This window comes from Crocodylus porosus, unplaced genomic scaffold (assembly GCF_001723895.1).
Source record: "Crocodylus porosus isolate Cpor-Errol unplaced genomic scaffold, CroPor_comp1, whole genome shotgun sequence".
NCBI classification, from domain to species: domain Eukaryota; kingdom Metazoa; phylum Chordata; order Crocodylia; family Crocodylidae; genus Crocodylus; species Crocodylus porosus.
In genome coordinates, this window is record NW_017728921.1 from 3,087,498 (window position 1) to 3,105,442 (window position 17,945).

The following is a 17,945-nucleotide window of genomic DNA, read 5'->3' on the forward strand; positions in this document are numbered from 1 at the left end:
CGGACTAGATGATCTGCTCAGGTCTCTTCCGACCCTAGAAACTATGAAACTGTGAAAACGGGATGCATTAACCATTGCTGTACAGCTAATAATATCCATGGGCTAAATCCAAGGAGGGTTCATCTAGGACTGAGAGCTTGTACGTGGAGCTGGAGGAGCTTTCACCTCTGCATGCTGACTTCACACTTGTCATTTATTTTGGCTCCTTTTGGAGTGTCCCTGTGTTGTCCAGCCCTCAGGTTACCTCTGCTCTGCAGGGGGAGAGTTTCTAAACATGGGCTGGCTTATGTGGGTTAACACAGCAGTTACAGAAAGGTTGATGGGCTATTGCTATGCTACACCTGTCCTCTGTCTGCTGGCAGTAGGGGTTTGTGTGCCTCCAGAGGTATTCCAGCTTCCCTGAGCAACAGAAGCTGCCTCCAAGCCGGGGTTTTGCTGGGAAAGCTACACCAGCTTGACAGGATGGGCTTCGTAAAGCCCTGGCTACCCTAGCTCTGAGGCAGAGCTGTGTGGTATAGAATAAGCCGTGGACTCAAACTGGAGCCAGAAGTTTGCATTTTACAATGGGCTTCTTGTAGCCTTGACTGGGCTGCTAACCCCGAGTTATTTTGTCTTTGCAACACTCTTTACCTGAACTGAGAACACTCTTTGTTGCAGCGTAGACATGATGTGCCAGTTAGACAACATCGTTTCCCCAAGGGACCTTCTCTGTGGCTTGCTTGCATTGCAGAAGCAATGTGGAGCCTTTCTAGCTTCATTGCCCTTCTCTCTGGTACCCAGTTGCTCCTTGTCCCCCACACTGCCGCAGTTTCCAGTTCCTCAGTGCCTGGCTTGCATCTCCTGACATCCGCCTTGCTATGCTAATGGTTTCCACAGTTAGAAGAACCCCTCATCTGCTCTGAACAGACGCTGGGTATAAAAGGTGTAATGACTCATCACTCAGTCAGGCACACACTGATTTCCCAAATACACTTATCTGTCTCCTGCTGAACCTCATGGCAAGCGCAGCTTAGAGATTTGTGCTTTACACTTAGAATACCTGCACTTTCCCAGCACTGCAAGGTATATATCTCTGGAAGGGTCAACAGTGGCCCTTCCCCTCCTGAAATAGGTGGTAAAAAGAAGCAGTGTGCCGGCTCAGCTGATGGGAGCTTTCACATAAGATTAACCCTCAATGCGTGCAACCTGCCCACTTCAGGCAGGCTGTAAAGATGCCACGTTATGTTTTAACTAGGAAGAGGCATCGCTAGCTGGTTGCTACAGCAGTATACTGGGTGGTCCCAGAAATGGCTGCTTGTGTATAGTGTGTGCAATGCTTTGGGATAAAAGCTACTAAATGTCAAATATGTTTATAACAAAGGTTGGATTTTATTTGCCCTGGTGCATATTGCAGCCACTCGCTACTCAGTTATTTAGTTGGCTTGGCCCATCCTCAGTCGCTGCGTTTCTCCAGCTGTAACACAAATTTTGTTGATGGCAGAGGCAGGCAAGTAAGCGAAGGAATGTTCCCAGGGAACTGCAATACAGGAAGCGCTAATCATAAAATTTGCATGAGATAGAGAAAGGTGATGAAGAAATCAAATCTAAAGGCAGAATGGAGTCACTTAGTGAAACTATAGGAGCTCGGCTGTTCTTTGCTGTGTCTTAAACTGGGACAATAGGAGAGGACTGTAGTAATTGGTAGGGTGTGCACAGGCAGAATAACAAGAGCACACCCATTCTCTCATGCCCTAGAAGAGCTGACCACGCCAACCAGCCCACTGCTGTTTGCCCCAGTTGTGAGTGCTTTAGCAGCACAATTTGATAAACACAAACACCAGAGTGTGGGATGGACATTTGCAATTGAAATGTCTCTTTTTTTACATCAATATTATCACATGCTGGAAGCTGACCTTCAAATCGATGGGTTTCTGGGACGCTGCAGGCATTGCTTATCTGCAGAGCAGGTGGAACTCAAAAGAAGGCCGTTTAATATTTCTCTTTGCTACACCCTGACTTCATCCGATGAAGACATTCAGTGCTGGGTCATTAAATGATTGTTTATACCTTGTTCTTCCCTTTCCCTTGCTTTGATGATGATTTTTGTTGAGAATGTTGAAACTAGCACAGCCTGGAGAGGATGAAAAACGGCTGTATCAAAACTTGCTGGATGTATATTTTTATTGTAACATCAACTTTTATACAGGATGTTTTGTTTTTAGTGGCTGTTTCTTGATTCCCAGATCCAAACATTTTTGTCACTCATGGAACCAGTAGGTTCCTACATCCCCAAGAGATGATTATAAACAGGAGGTTTCATGTTTGACTTTTACAGGGAAAACAAACTGCCAAATAACCCCCCTACTGTGCATATGTTTCTCAAGCCTGTAGGTTGTCAGCTTGTGATACTGCAGCCATGCAGTTGCATTAGATTCCTTCCCTCCCTGCTCAAGGTCTGATTCTGCAACCATTGTTCACCAGTGGCTATGGTCATTGTCCCACAGTCAGACTGTTGCCCTCGATGTCTTTGTGTTGGTTGTCAGGAGCTGGTTACCACAGCAACAATTCCAGGCCTTGGATCAGTCAGGCGTGCAGTGATGCTTTGTTGGAAGGTGAGGTGCCATATGTCTTCCTAAGAAAAATTCCTCCTTTACCAGGTGCTGGATTTCGGGTTAGACCCAAGAATGCAGAGACACTGTTCCTGAGAGAGAAGCTTTTGACTCTCCTGCTGTTCATGTAACCAGGGCAGAGGGTTGCTGTGTTGAAAATGGTTTGAGTAGCAGACCAGTGAACATTAGAGACCTCTAACCCAGCAAGGCTGCTGGGATGGCAGGTACGCAGAAGAGGAATCCAGGCTTGTAATTACCATTGCTTAGAACAGGGGTGGGCAGCCTGCAGCACGGGAGCCACAAGTGGCACAGGCAGCCTTTGTGTGTGGCACGTGGCAGATAGAGGGAGGGGACAGGCAGCAGGCAGGGCAGGGCAGAGAGTTGAAAGAAGAGCAGCAAATTGAGCATGGGACACAGGAAAAGGAGCAGAAAGCTGAGCAGCAGATCAGACAGGGGACTGGAATGGCACTCAGGGAGGGTGTAGGGCTAATGTGGAGCATGCCTGCCAGAAAGGTTGGCCCCCACTGACTTAGAGCTAGAAACAGAAGAAACACAGAAAATTAAAAACGAGAACATCCCGCTCTGCGTAGCAATGACTGGCTGCACGAGTCCAAGGGAGAATAGAGATTGCAGAAGAGGACTTGCACCAGGTGCAGATACCCAAGGAAAGGTAGGCAGAACTCCACATGTTTGTGTGTGCCAGCCCCACACTAACGGTTATTTGTATGTGTTCCTACAGGATGTCCTACCAGCAGCTACCACCTGACTTCCGCTTAAGCACCCAGCCAACAGCCCACACGAGACCTTTGGGCCTTTCCAGTGCCCACTCTTTAAGCCTGTAACAGGCCAGTCTGCTCCTTTGATGACTTGGGAACCCAGCCCAGCTGGATCTGTTCAGTTATTAGGTCCAGGAAGGACTGAGAGCTCATTTGGAAAGGAGCTGGAGAAGGGTCATGGGCTCCTGATCTAGGCCCTGAGGCAGTTTTATGTCATGTTTTGCCTCTGCTTTGTGTTTGCATTAGTATAACTCTCCCTATGGAAAGGCCTGAGAGAGTTATGGTCTCTCTGGCTTTCTCCTGGACTGGTGAGGGGCCAGCACCAGTTCACAAGGCCTGACTGGAATGGCCTGTAGAGCTGTGTTTACATGCAACTCCAGCACACTTGTGGCAAAAACAGACTGCAGTGGGATGGAGCTGGCCCAAGTGGGCATCATTCAGATCTGGGGGAAAAGCAGATCAGCTTTGCTGCTGTTAACCTTGGCCCAGACAAAATGGCACAGCCTGGATTAGGTCAATGTGGAGAGATCTCTGCACCTGGGAGAAGGCTGCCCTAGTAGAGAAATTGTTGTTGCAAATGCAGCTCTCTGGAACTGGAAACACCCAGCTTGCTGGAGGCATCGAAAGTGCATTAAACCCTGTGCTTACACAACTGTGCTCTTTGCAGTGGCCTTAGATGCTCCTGTGCAAGCAGGTGCCTCTGTGCCTAATTGTCCTCATCCATCACAGCACAGGGCCGGGTGCCTGGGAGAGAGGAGCCCGCTGCAAGACGCTGCACTCCGTGAGCATCTGCTGCTGTCTGCCGTTTGGGTCTGTCATGCATACGTTGCTCTCTGGTGTTGAACTGCAGTAGTAGATGCAGAGGAGACAAGACAGGCTGTCAGAAGCTCTGTATGTCAAAGACACGGCACTGCTGTTGGGCCTTTTCTCTCTCCAGAATTACAGCCATGTGCAAGGCTTTGATCCCGAACGCAGAATCTCTGCGACCCGAAGCTTCAGAGCCTGTTCTACAAAAAACACAGTATCACTGGGGTTGGCACGTTGTGAGGCTACAGTGTTGTTGGCTTTATTTTAGCTGCTTGGCAGTAACTGACAGTGGAGTCGGGAGGACCAGAATCCAAGAGCAGAATTTGGCCCTTTGGTTCCAGCTTTGTGGGGGAGAGAGGAGAGGGCAAGTCCTGGCTGAAATGGAAGGGCCCCTTTTGCAGTTGAGGAAGGGCATTGCCCTCTGCCCAGCAGCTGGGCAGAAATGGGGGACTGGGAAGCAGCCCTGTCCTCCCAAGCCATACCTCTTTTTACTGTCAAGCATGGCTGGTGGTGCTACGATCACTGGTAGCAGTGAGCCATCTACATGTCTGCCACAGAACAGGGGAGACTGCTGGTGACTCGTGCCAAGTTCCAGGTGCAAAGGTGCTGATTTCTGTCTGTATGCAGGGAGCCCATGTGTCCAGATAGGAGCTGCACTGTACAGAGATGTGGAAGGGGAGGTCCCTCTCCAGTGCCCTGCCTCCCATTCCGGCAACCAGGACCTGAGGTTGCCATTGTAACAGCGGTCCAGGAACCAAGTGTCCCTCACTGCCATGCTTGGCAGTTCCTTTGGCATGGGACAAGCATAGTGACTTGCAACGTGGAGAGCCATCTACTTTAGTTATGGCTGAACTACGGAGCCAGGCAGGATGTGCATCGATCAAGACTTCAGCCAGCTTCCCTGTTGATGCCAGTGACACTGAGTGCTTTCCAGCTCCAAGAAGTGACATATGAAGGGCTTCCCTGTGTACATCCTCCATGATTCCAAAGTTAATACCATTAGTTTCCCATGCAGAAGAGGACTGTCTCTCTGCCCAAGTTGCAAGTCCCCTCTGAGATCTGAATGATCAGCCAACTCTTGGCTGCCTCTTGGATCATTGTCAATAATAAAGGTTCTGCAATTAGAGTTTAGCTGACAACAGTGCTAATAGCTTGAGCAGTGGAAGGGGGTGTGTGGAGGCGGGGGAGGGTGATTTTAACAGTATGTGTGTAAAGCTGCAGATGACTACCCAGTGCAATCTTTTGCTTGATCAAAGGGAAATGAAAGAGGAATCTCAGCAGAGCTGTGGAATGAACTCTGAAGGAGTGTTTCTAGAAGCAGCACAAGTAGGCCTTATGAATTACAAAGCACCGTACATTGGGGATGTTACATAACATCCCTTTACAGGACTTGGTTGCTAAATATAAAATAGCGATACAGTCAGGGCTAATGTAAAACAATGCTGGAGATTGCTTTGTTTGCGAGGGAGTGATAGCTAGCGATTAGAGGATGGGAATGAGATTCAGGCTGCTATTTCTATTCCCATCTCTGCCCCTATTTTGCTGTGTGACCTTGGGCACTCTGTTTAATCCGTCTCAGTTTCCCTCCCTTGAAACTGGAAGAAGGATGCTTCATTCTCCTGCAGCTGCATTGTAAAGAGTGATTAATGTTTGCAAAGCCACCTATAGAAGTGCCAAATAGTTTATTAGTATTATCCTCATCTCAGCTTGGCATATAATGTTACCAGGTCCAATTCATCTCCCAACTGAAAAAGCTTTGCATCAAGGTAACAAGGGGAAAATCGCTTCCAGTGCTCCCAAGAAAAATCTAAAATGAAAAGTAAAAATGCGTTTTCAGGAAGAGGTAGTGTCAGATAGATATTGCAGCTGTTATGGTCCAGAAAATACGCAAGATGCAAGGATTTTTTTGGTGATATCTTTTATTGGACCAATTGTACAACAGGGAGAGGACTTAGGCTTTCAGGTACAAGGTGTCCTTCCCCAGGCCTGGTCCTTTTTGTGGCTGAGACAGTTTTAGTCAGATTCATTAGCTCCACAGAAATGAAGACATGATGAAAATTCAGTCCTAGATAAGCTCCTTCTAAAGCAAACCTGTTAGTACATGGCAAGTGGCAATTCAGTTAATCGTAAATGTTTGAGTGAACCAGCAGTGATTTTTAGTTATTCATGGGCTTCCCCCTCTGGAAATCTTCACACATATAATAAATCTGATGAGGTGAGACTTTGGGGTCAGAGCTACTTCTAGGAACAGCTAGAACTGATGACAGGTTTCTGACCAAAAGTCTCAGAACACCATCCCAAGAAGCTGCTAGATGGCCATGGGTGCTGATACAAAAACACGTGATGCAATGAAACGAGTGAGGTATAAATGTTGTGAGGCACTGCTCACAAGCCTGCTGAATCCTGAACACTAAAGGATGATTTATTAGGAACTTGTTTGCCCTGCCTTTCTCCCTTGGACGGCATTTCTGTATACCATGACCTACCCCAGAACCCTAAATTAGTGTGGTTTCTTTTCCAAACAGGTTTCTTTTCAATAGCACTCACCAAGCCTGTTTTCCTGGTGAAGGTTCAGTTGAAATTTGACTTTAGATCTCAATCTTCTAAGATAGGCTGGAGTATCCTCACTGGGACCCATGTACAAATGCTGATCCCATTGAATTAAATGATAAACCTTCATAGAATCATAGAATCACAGAAGTGGGGTCGAAGGGACCTTGTAGATCTTCAGGTCCGACCCCCGGCCTGGGCGGGAGAAAAACTGGGCTCAAATGGTCCCAGCTAGGTAGGCATCAAGCCTCCTCTTAAAGACCCCCAGGGTAGGGGCCAGCACCACTTCTCTTGGAAGTTGGTTCCAGATCCTAGCCGCCCTGACCGTGAAGTTGTTCTTACGGATGTCTAATCTAAACCTCCTCTCCAACAACTTGTGGCCATTATTCCTTGTTATGCCAGGGGGTGCAAGGGGAAACAAGGTCCCCCCCAAACCCTTCTGGTCCCCCCTAGTGAGTTTATAGACGGTCACCAGGTCCCCCCTCGGCCTTCTCTTGGGAAGGCTGGACAGGTTCAGGTCCTGCAGTCTCTCATTGTAGGGTCTGCCGTGTTGTCCCCAGATCATGCAGGTGGCCTCCTCTGGAGCCTCTCCATGTTGTCCACATCCCTCCTGAAGTGGGGCACACAGAACTGGACGCAGTACTCCAGCTGTGGCCTGACCAGTGTTGTATAGAGCGGGAGGATCACCTCCTTGTCCCTGGTAGAGATGTATCTGTGGATGCACGACAAGGTCCAGTTAGCCCTGCCAGCTGTGACCTCGCATTGTCGGCCCATGTTCATCTTGGAGTCAGTAATGACCCTGAGATCCCTTTCTGCCTCCATGCTCTCAAGAAGAGAGTTTCCCATCATGTAAGTGTGCTGCTGGTTACTACTGCCTAAGTGCAGCACCCTGCACTTGTCAGTATTGAAGCGCATCCTGTTTTTGCTAGCCCACCCCTGTAACCTATCCTAGTCTTGCTGTAGTCTTTCCCTCCCTAGTGTGCTCACCTCACCCCAAATTTCTTCTACCAGCTTCTTTGAAATTAGGCTTAAACCTTTGTTCCAGGGTTACACGGATGTAAACGAGATCAGATTCTGACCCCATGTATGGGAAAGAGGTAGCCCACTGGATACTGAGGGGGTGAATGGGGTGGGCTGTACCCCCCCCGACCTCCCTTGCATTCACGCTTCTAACCAGTGCACACTTAGTTTTAACTTGTCCCACTGTTTATATCACCCCTGAATGTAAGCCAGAGTCCTGCAGCAGCCCGCGTATAAGTGTAAATCATAAAATAGCTTGGATACCGACTAAAGGCCTGATCCAAATTCTGTTAACGTCAGTGGGAAGACTGGTGTTGACGACATCGGGGGCTGGATCAGGCCCAAACGAAGTGAGAACGGCAGTGTTCCAGCCGATGCACAACAACAATGCTGCCTTCTCCAAAGATGCAGATATGAGCAGAACATTTCCCCCACCACCACCATCCAGCGCGATGCGGTTCCTTTCTGAGGCACAGCTGCAGCTGTAAGCACGCAGCCAGTAACAATGCCTGTTTATATGTGCGCTTTTTGATCGAGGAAGACTCACAAAGAAAGCACTGGCACTTCAGCTAGTCCACGTGGGCTGATTCAGGCTCCTGTTTCATTGAATTGCCAACAGTGTCACTCAGTGCTGATCCATGACAACCACCACATACTGACAGTGCAGCCCTAATTAAGACGTAACAAAAAAAGAGAGGGGGGGAGAGAGAGTGGCAGATAATTGAGACTGGCTTCCAGTAAATAAGGCAGCAGGTTCACTCCTATCTAGTGCACTTGCAGAAATCACTTTTCTCTTGCAACTGTACCAGCTCAGGTTATGATATGAGCAGATTCCCCTAAACTATGCACGGCCATACCTGGTCAGTTCTCAGAAGGCACACCAATTTTGGGGTGCTGCAGGCATCAGTGATGAAGTAGGAGACAGTCTGTCCTCTGATTAAATATCAAATCAGTGTTCCTGGCAGCCTTCTGGGCTCAGAGATGTCATCTTGCTGATGAGGGAATGGGGGATGAGCATTAAAGCGTTAACCTCTGTCTCCTTCTAGCCAAAAGTCTCATTTGAGTAATTACGCTCAGACAACCTGCAATTCCCAAGTATTTTGAGCTGGCTACATTTTCCTCCTATCCTCCCTCTTAATGGTGATGCTGTGCTCAAACAGCCACTGCTTTCTACCCCAGGGGTGGCTACAATTTTGGCTGTGAATGGATATGTAAATGCACTGATATACTGATTGACATATGCTGAAGAATGGATGCATAATGTAACAAATCTGGGACCACCAGGTGCTCTGCAGTTGTCACCATGATGTGCATGATAGCTGTCAAGAGTTTCCCGAGGCCCAGCTGAATCTTGGCATCTCCTCTTCAAAAGCATAGCCACTATCCTTGAGCTAGAGGAGAAGCTCCCCAGATGTGAGCCACAAATGGATGGTTACTGTGGACAGTCACGGACACCAGCCAACTTGCCAAACTCATGTTGCTTTGGCGAAGTGCTCTGGAATCCCCCCCAGTGAGCTGAGCTGTTGCTCTTTCCTGCACATAAGCAATGCAATGCTCTGTTATCATTTCCACATAGTACAACCATACTACAAGAGGCTTCTCTGCCTGCCGTGTGCCATGTTGTACAGGGAACAAGACTGGCATGGTATCAAACAGGACAGGATGACATAATCCCAAATACCGTATTTCCCTCTGCACTTTGGGGCATGTCATCATATCTGTTGCACCTCTAGTTTGTTTAATTAATGATATGCTTATGAAAGTGTTTCCAAAGAACAGACTGAACCATAGGATAATGGTCACCTGCTATATTCAAAGTGGCATGGCTTGGCAAAGCAGGTGTTTCCAGATGTGCAGATGTTGATCTTAGGCCAGGGTTCCATCACACTGATGTAGTTTCTGTTATGCAAAATTATAGCTGTGCATTTATTAACCTGGTATGATAGAGAAATTAATTACAGGAGGGTGTTCATTAAAATGCCATTACTGCATACCTTTGTGTTGTGAGGCACCAGGCTTTCAACAACCTGCTAAGAAAGGCCATGGTTAGCTCCTCCACTGCAATCCAGGCAACCATGGGTTTGTGGAGCAGGACAGACAGCAGGGAGCTTCCCTCAACTGATGTTGGCAGACCAACCTTCCCGACTGCCATCAATGTTCCTGTCTCCTTCAGACCAGTCTCAAGGCTCAGGCACGGGAATCAATGGGCATGAAAGAAATGGGAAGGGACAGTGCTATGGAGAAGGGAGCCCTCCTTCTGTCAGGCTGGATTCTCAGATCCACCACACAGAGGCCAAAGAGACAATTAAACCCTGAACCTGAGTTACAGAGCAGCTCCCAGTTCAGTCTTGCACTGGAAAGTGGAGTCACTGAGGCCACCAACCTGCATGTGAAAGACTGTAAGAGGCTGGAAGGAAAAGGGGTGGCCAGTCTTTTAGGGTGAATATGTTAAGATGCACATGCTCCCTTTGCTCCAGTGGGAGCTGGGTTTCTAACTCCCTAGGTGGCGTGAACATTTCAGCGTCAGCCTTTCTGAATGGATAACATTTCAGCAGCGCAAGGACTCCTCTGAGATGCCCAGGGCCCTTGTCCCACCGTGCACGCCCTTTGCCTTCATTCTCCAAACAAGTCCTCCTAGGAGGTTCTTCTCCACCCCTGCATAGCAGTCACTGCTGTCCTGCTGAGCAGGGGGTTGGTGCAGCCCTGTGGATGCGTGCTTTGCTGAAGACTAGATATGTGAGGTCCTCTGAGTTAGTTGTGTGTTATTCCTTAAACCCAGCTGATTAGCTAGGCCTGGTCCTCCCTTTGTGAATCTAGTCCAAGTTGCTGAAATAAATGTTTTCTGACAGGATGATAATTTGCATTCGAGTTGCTAGGCAACTGGTACAGTTCTCTCCTATTGAACTTCCCAACGTAGCCAGCAGAAAGCAGGGTGAAAGCAGGTACCTTTCCATACTCCCCAGCTAGCCATCCAAAACCCAGTTTATAGCTTGTCTTGGTGGCTTTATAGGAAAAGGAAAGCATGAGGTCTGTAATGATACTGAATCCCTGCTGGGGATGATCTTCAGGATATCTAGACTCTGTGCCTGGCTGTGTCATATGGGATGAGTCACCTAAGTGACCAACCTAAGACTGTGAAACAGGTAAGTGGCAAGAGGCAGGACTAGAACCCAGAGCTTTGCCTTCGAGTTCTGGTTTAGTCCTTGAGTTCCTGCAGCTAATCACAGGAAACCTGTGTACTAACACAACAAGCAAAATACCTGTGGGATGGAGTTAGAGGCCTCCTCTGGCTGGCATTGCAGCTGTATCACCAGTGGGGTGACTCCTGATTGATACAGTCCTGAGAAATGGGCAGCCCAGACTTTTGGAGGATTTTAAAAAGCTTTTAAAATTTAAACAAACCACTAAGGGAAACAGCAACCAGCAACCTCACTGTTAAAGCCCTTGCAACTGATGGGAGAGAGCCCAAAACAAAGGATGATGGGAAGAGAAGGGGCTGGTAATTGTGATCTTGCAAAAGATCAGCTTCTGAGCAAGTGGCAATAAACAGCAATCCCGCCAGCAAGCGTAAATGGCAAATGGACCAGCATGTTCTGAACAATCTGTTCCTTTAATACGAGAGGGATGAGATGTCGACAGTAGGTTGGGAAAGCTTATGTTCTCTGGAATGAACTGAGCTGAAATGTCTGTTCAAGAGAAAATGGCTGGGGGAGCGCACGCCCAATGGGGAAGATGGCACAACTATAGGAAGACGTGCTTAATAAAAAGAAATGTAGCAAGTTGTTCATGTCAGTGTGTGGAGGGGTCACTGCCAGTAGCTTTGTTCTATCTTTTGCTCTTTGTGTGTTTATATGAGGGACAGAAGGCAGGGGGAGTTAAACCGCTGTGTTTACTAAGTACAACCAACATGCCCAGCCTATGTAGAGTGGCTGGCCGTTGGGCCCAAGCAGTTAGCTAATTCTGGGACTTGTAGGGTTGGTTTTTATTAGGAGGTGATGCCAGGGACAGGAGTTGGACACATGTGCCGTGCAACTCTTTTTCCTGACGACAAATGTGCACAAAGTCCTCCTTCTCTGAACACAATAGAAGTATTCAGCAGATACTTCCCATGCTCACAGATCATCTCAGAGTCTGCTCACCACTGCTCTTCTGGCTTTTAGCTCCAGCACTGCAACCAGTATCCTAGCTCCTAAAATTATTCAACCAGGGAAACCCTTATTAACCTGGGTTAGCTCCAGCCAGGCCTCCATCCTCTTTGGTTGTTTATGTTCACAATATCAAGGGGCTTGATTTTACTGAGGCAGATGGAAAATGATACGCCTACCCGTAGGCCTCAAGGAGGTCTGTGATTGTCTCTGGATCAAAGGCAATTCCCTGGCAGCCATTAGCACCTTCCAGCACAAGGAGGCATCTGGCCAGGCTCCTATGGCTTCCTGTACAGAAGATATCAAGAGCTACTAGATAGCTCTGAAATTACATAAAAGGAAACAAATCAGTTCCTATGTTAGTCAAGGTCTTGTCTATGAGGTACATTCAGGAAAATTAATTTGAATTATTTGAAAGTGCATTAGTTAAACTGCATTAGACCTCTGTGTGGACACTTTTATGTAGAATGTAATTGGCCTTGCCTGCTTGGCTACTGAGGGACACTTTGGAAAGTGTATTTTAAAGTGATCTTAATTCAGTTTAGTTTAATTCACTCTGGAAGTAAAGTTAAGTGAGTAAAAGCCACTTTGATTCTGAATAAGCCTGACTACACAAAAGTTTAATGCCTTTTAATTAACCTACTTCAATAATTGACTCTGCTTAACTAAGCACTGTGTAGACAAGCCCTGTGTTAGCTAAGTGCTCTTCCAAAGTAGATTAATCTAAAAACTGGAATAAGGCATTTGGGAATAAAAGAGTCCATAAGGAGTAGATCAGAAGCAGTTCATCGATAGCTCCCTGACTCTGCTTGTAGGAACAATCCCTAATCTTGTCATCTTTCCTCCAGCAGTGCCAGTAGCTGATGCTTTTAAATAAGATGAAATATTCCCACCTCCTCCTGCTCATCTCACGCCCGCAGTCACTTGCACAATGCTGTATCAGGTGTACAAGAGTTTCCTTCCTGACACCCAAAGTGACTAGTTTCACTGTCACGAACCACCTTGCCATTAGTTTTCTTTCTGAACAACGGGTGGATGCAGCATTTATGTTTTCTATTAATGGATGTAGGTTGTCTTCCTCTGCTGTTTTATCTAATTCATTTCTATTATGAAAAGTGCTATGTATGAGATTGTTATTTAATTATTTAACTGTGCTCAGCTGGAACAGGGTTTCTAGCCAAGTGCACCACTTCATATTCAGAAAGCGTATATTTCATGTGCTACTTCTGAGCTGTTCTGGTTAATTTATCTGTTTTATCATGTAAAACAGCTACAGCCCTTGGAGACAAAATCACTCCATCTTTCGGGCTCGTCAGTCCATTTCATGCTGTTAGGTCTTGCGGTTTTGTCTGAACCAGGAAGAAGAGTTGTTTTAAAGCACTGATTCCGGCATACAGCCTTGCCCCACGTAACATCAGCTTCCACGAAGAGGCTTTATACCAATTTTTGGATACCCATCTGTCTGTCAGTCTGTTCTCTGACTGTTTCTCTATATAAGAACACGTGGCCCCTATCATTGCACTGTGTTAGTGCCTTTCACTGTCTAATTTGGGCCAATCCTAAACCCAGTGAAATGACTATGAGCCTTTTCTGTTGACACCACATGGCTTTGGATTATATTTGTGGGCCTCAGCCAGCTGAACAAGGCAATACCTAACCCATTTAAACTGGGTTTATACAGCTACCCCTCAGGAGACACCTCAAACTTGGTTTAACTTTCTGAACATCCTCACATATTACATCTTAACACTTTCCTTTTTCTAGACCAATAATTATGTCATAAAAAAGGGATTGGATTTGTGTGATGTGATTTACCTTTTATAAATCCCTGCTGACTCACACCAGTTAAATTCAACATCATAAACTGAATATCAGTCAGAGCCTAAGCAGTGTATAAGTTAATACAATAGGACAAACTGAATCCATATTCTCAAGTTCACCCTGGCAAAGCTGCTTCTGCAATCAATGAGAGTTATGCCTTTCAGAAGTCAAAGACAGTAGGTTTGGGCCCAACATGGTCTTTTTAAAAGTACCAAGTTAAACCATTGGCCCCTGAAGGAGTCACTCCACTGCATGGAAGTGCATCTTTTTTGTTATTAATAATTCAGAAGAACTCCTGTTTGTAGAAATTTATGATTAAAATCTCAAAGGCAGGTACGTGGGGACTTCAAGTGGAAAGGAATGATTGCTGCATTACAAAAAGCAATCCAGAGAACCTTTGTCATGGTTGATTGCAAAATGTGGTCTCTGAATCCCTATGGCAGAGAAGTAGCTATCCCTTTTTGAGGTCTGAAGCATAATGCATCTGCTGCTAGAGGCTATCTAGGCTATCTGTCCGACTTTATTTATGGGGACATGCCATGTGGGTAACTTTTGCTCTATAGGCTTTGTGAAACAAGGGTTATGTCTTCCTTTTTTTTTGTACAGTGTCCAGAATGCTGCTCTGGTTCTGACTGAGGGTTGTGAGGACTATTTTAATACAAGTATTCAATTGTGAAAATAACTAGCTGCTTGCACTGTAGTGCTGAATGTGTAACAGCAAAAATGTTTTTTATTAAACAGGTTTTGGTCATATTGGAGTAAAGTGATAATTGTGTGGTCTGGGAATTATGCTAGAGGCAAGGATTTTTGCAGATAATATCTTTTATTGGACTGACTGCATGGTCCATGCAGTTGGTCCAGTAAAAGGTAACACCTGCAAAAATCTTTGCCTTTTGCATTAACTAAGCAATACATTCTGAGGAAAAGAAGAGCAACAGTGGGCTTTTATGTAGTGGACTATATTGTTCAGCACTTGAGGATTGAATTGTATTTTTAGACAGTGACATTTTGGCCTTTACATTAGGCATATAAGGGGGAGATTCAGCCTGGGCACAGAAGAATGCCATTCCCACAAAAGCTCTGACATTGCACTCATTTACACCAGGGCTGAAATCATCCTGTAGAGCCCAGCTTAGCTCCTGTGGATATAGCAAGAGAACAAATTCACGCATTCCCCGTGGGACTGGAGTATATCTCTGTGTGAAATGCATGTTCAAGAGCGACTGTTCTCAAGAGAGCCCATGAGACACCAGAAGATGCAGGCGTCAGGCTCCAGCTCTGTGAGACCGCAGGGTAACCTCAGAGGTGCATCGTGCATCTCCACACACTGCCTCTTGTGCACGGTGACAGGAGCAGTCTTGTCAGGTTATTACAATATCTCTGTGGATTTGCATTAAGAACCTGCCCCTTAAGGGGTTGATTTTAGACTCCTGAACAGGGTTACTCCTCCATGTAGTTTTCTGCCTTTCTGGCTGTCAGTCATTTCATATATCCCCTGATGATGCTACTGGAGCTGATCTGAGTTCGAGTATGATTTAATCCAGGCATTAAAAGGAAAAGAAGACACTTCTGACAGTTCCATATATAGCCCTGTGACTCACCAATCTTGTGTCAGCGACTGAAGATTGGTTCAATAGAATTAAGTTTTGCATTTGTTATAAATAGGGATTAAGTAGCATGAATTTATTACATTTGCATTAAAACAGGAGCCAGATTCTCTCCTCTCTTATACCAGTGTAAAGCTAGGAGCAGTCCCTTCTGCAGTTAGTGAGACTGGCTCCATTTGAATTCAGTCAGACCCAGGCCTCAGTGGGCCACAGCCCTGGACAGACATGAACCGGGTAAATCAGACTGTGTCATCAGGCCATGCACGCATGAACAGCATTTCCCAGGAGAACTCCAGCTGTGCCAAGAAAAAAAGCTGTAGCCGCATGACACAGCCCCTTGAATCAAGGAAGATTTCTCCTAATGCAGGAAAATGTAATGTTAATTCCAATCCAAGCCAATCTCTTCTCAGGACAAGGTAGTTTCTGTCTGTGCACATTCACCCCAGTCCTTTTGTATCCCAGACTTGCCTTGAGGATTGTGATTTCACAACAGTTCTGCTCATATAAATTGTGGCCTCAGTGGAACTAGATTAAATTTGAAATAATTGAAGTCAGTGAAGCTGTTTTGGGTTTATGCCAGGGCTACTGAGATCAGAATTTGACCTGAAAGTGGGAAAAGGAATTTTAATTAGACTAAAGAGCTGCCACTGAGGCCCCTGCTACATGTTATGTATATTATGCAATGAACTGGTTAATTGCGCAATAAATTTAGACCAGCCACATGTGCAAAGTAAGACTGGCCACAAGTGCAAAGTAATTATCACAGAATTAACTGGTTAATCACACAATCAGTTTAGACCAGCCACACTGCAAAATAATTACCGCACCATAAAAATGACTATTCAGCTGTAAAAAGAGCCAACCAGCTACAAAGTTTGTGCTGGCAAATGTGTAACAACTCTCTAGCTGGTTTCTATCTAGCTTTAATCTGAATGTGCAGCAGGGCCCTGAAAGACTATATTTTTTATGTCAGCCAACACTGTATGTTTCTGCTGAACTGGGGAACATGGCTATGGAGAGAGTTATAACAGGACTCCAGCGGGCCGGACAAGCAGGGATTACCCTGCAGAGCAGCTCCTGTTCAGGATACCCCAGCTGATAGAGGGATTCCTGCTGGATTCAGATATTGTTCTTGCTTTCCTTCCACTCTGATTACCATTTCGCTTAGCGTAAGGGTAGATGCAGACAATAAAGTCACATTCATCCAAGACAAGCCTGACAATTTAGCATTGTTTGGATAGGAGAAAAAAAGAGGTCCCTTTTAGTGAAGTAAGTGCTTCTGCTGTGGAGTGACACAGACGGCAGACTTGACCAAATCAATTCCTTTCCTGGCAATTTAATTTACTGCCTTGTTCATTGTTACACAATTGAGAATAGGTCCGTGGAGTCTGGCTGCAAAGAGCAACATGGCCAGTCCTTTTAGGCTGAAGTGTCTTTTGCACAGAAGGACTGAGACTAGCGAGCTCTGAGTATGTCCATACTGTCTCTGCAGCGCTTCCACCCGCTCCTGCTCTGCACACATCAGTCTGGAAATGAGGGCCTGCTCCCGTTCTCAGACGCATCAGAGTCAGAGAGTTTAAGAGTAGGTGTGGGGGCCCTGTAAAGCCTGCATCAGCATATCCTTGGAAGCCATGCGATGGCACCAAGCACGGCAGTAATGCCAGGGCTCATCCTGTTTCACTGAAGATGAATAATGGAAGCTAAACAGGAGGGCAGGGGGGTTGGGGCTGGCAGTGCGACCCAGTCCAGACCGTGCTCGAGGGGGAGGTAGGCTGATTCCATGGGACAGCGTATCACCAGCCCCGTGGTTTCCTGTCATGTGTTGCAGAGGAATCCTCTCCTGGCCTGGATGGGACCCAGGGTTGGGGGCCACTCACTGCTGGGAGTTCAGCTGTTTGGGCCATTTCTCCCCACCTTGATGCTGTCTTTTTCTGCTGGCATTTATTTACCTGTTGCCCCCTTCCATTCTTCACGTGCGGTGACATCCATTCTCTGAGGCTAGGCGGCTTTGAATGAGCTTGGCACTCCTTTGCCGGTGAAGGCCTTTGGAATAACTGCTCCGCATGGCCGCCAGCGTCGGGAGCTGTGCGGGTTGCTGGGTCTTTATTCTTCTCGGGCGAGGGGCGCGACGTGGAAACCTGGGCAGATCTGGGGTTTTGAAAAGGGGGTGCGGACGGCGCATCCTCACATCAACTACAACATCGTTGAAGCACTGCCAGCAGATCGAGGGAAGTGCTTATTCCCCTCTTCTGGGCACTGGTGGGGCTACATCTAGAGCCCGGCGGTGGGCCCCTCGCTAGGGAGGGGACGTGGACAGGTCGGAGAGTCCGGCGGAGGGCCACGAAAACGGACTCGGGAGGAGCGGCCGAGGGACCCGGGCTGGCTTAGTCTGGAGAAGAGCAGAGGCGGGATTGAACAGCAGCCGTCAGCTCCCTGGAGAGCCGTCCCGAAGGGGACGGAGCTGGGCTGGCCTCCGCGGGGCAGCCGGCAGGACAAGGAGCAGTGGGCTCAGGCTGGACGTCAGGAGAAACGCTCTCACGAGGAGGGTGGTGGAGCACTGGCCAGGCCGCCTAGCGAGGTGGGGGGTTTGGGAGCCCCGCCGCCCCCACGCTTGCACTGCTACGGACGGCC

General features: G+C 47.2%; 1 long non-coding RNA gene across 1 annotated transcript in view; it reads left to right on the forward strand.

Moving 5' to 3' along the window:
- Window positions 1–4,449, forward strand: part of LOC109312651 — a 19,703-nt gene extending 15,254 nt beyond the window's left edge. The window contains exons 4-5 of the long non-coding RNA XR_002101885.1: window positions 2,484–2,591; window positions 3,328–4,449. This is a non-coding gene — a long non-coding RNA (uncharacterized LOC109312651). The remainder of the gene's footprint in view (window positions 1–2,483; window positions 2,592–3,327) is intronic.
- The last annotated feature ends 13,496 nt before the right edge of the window (window positions 4,450–17,945 follow it).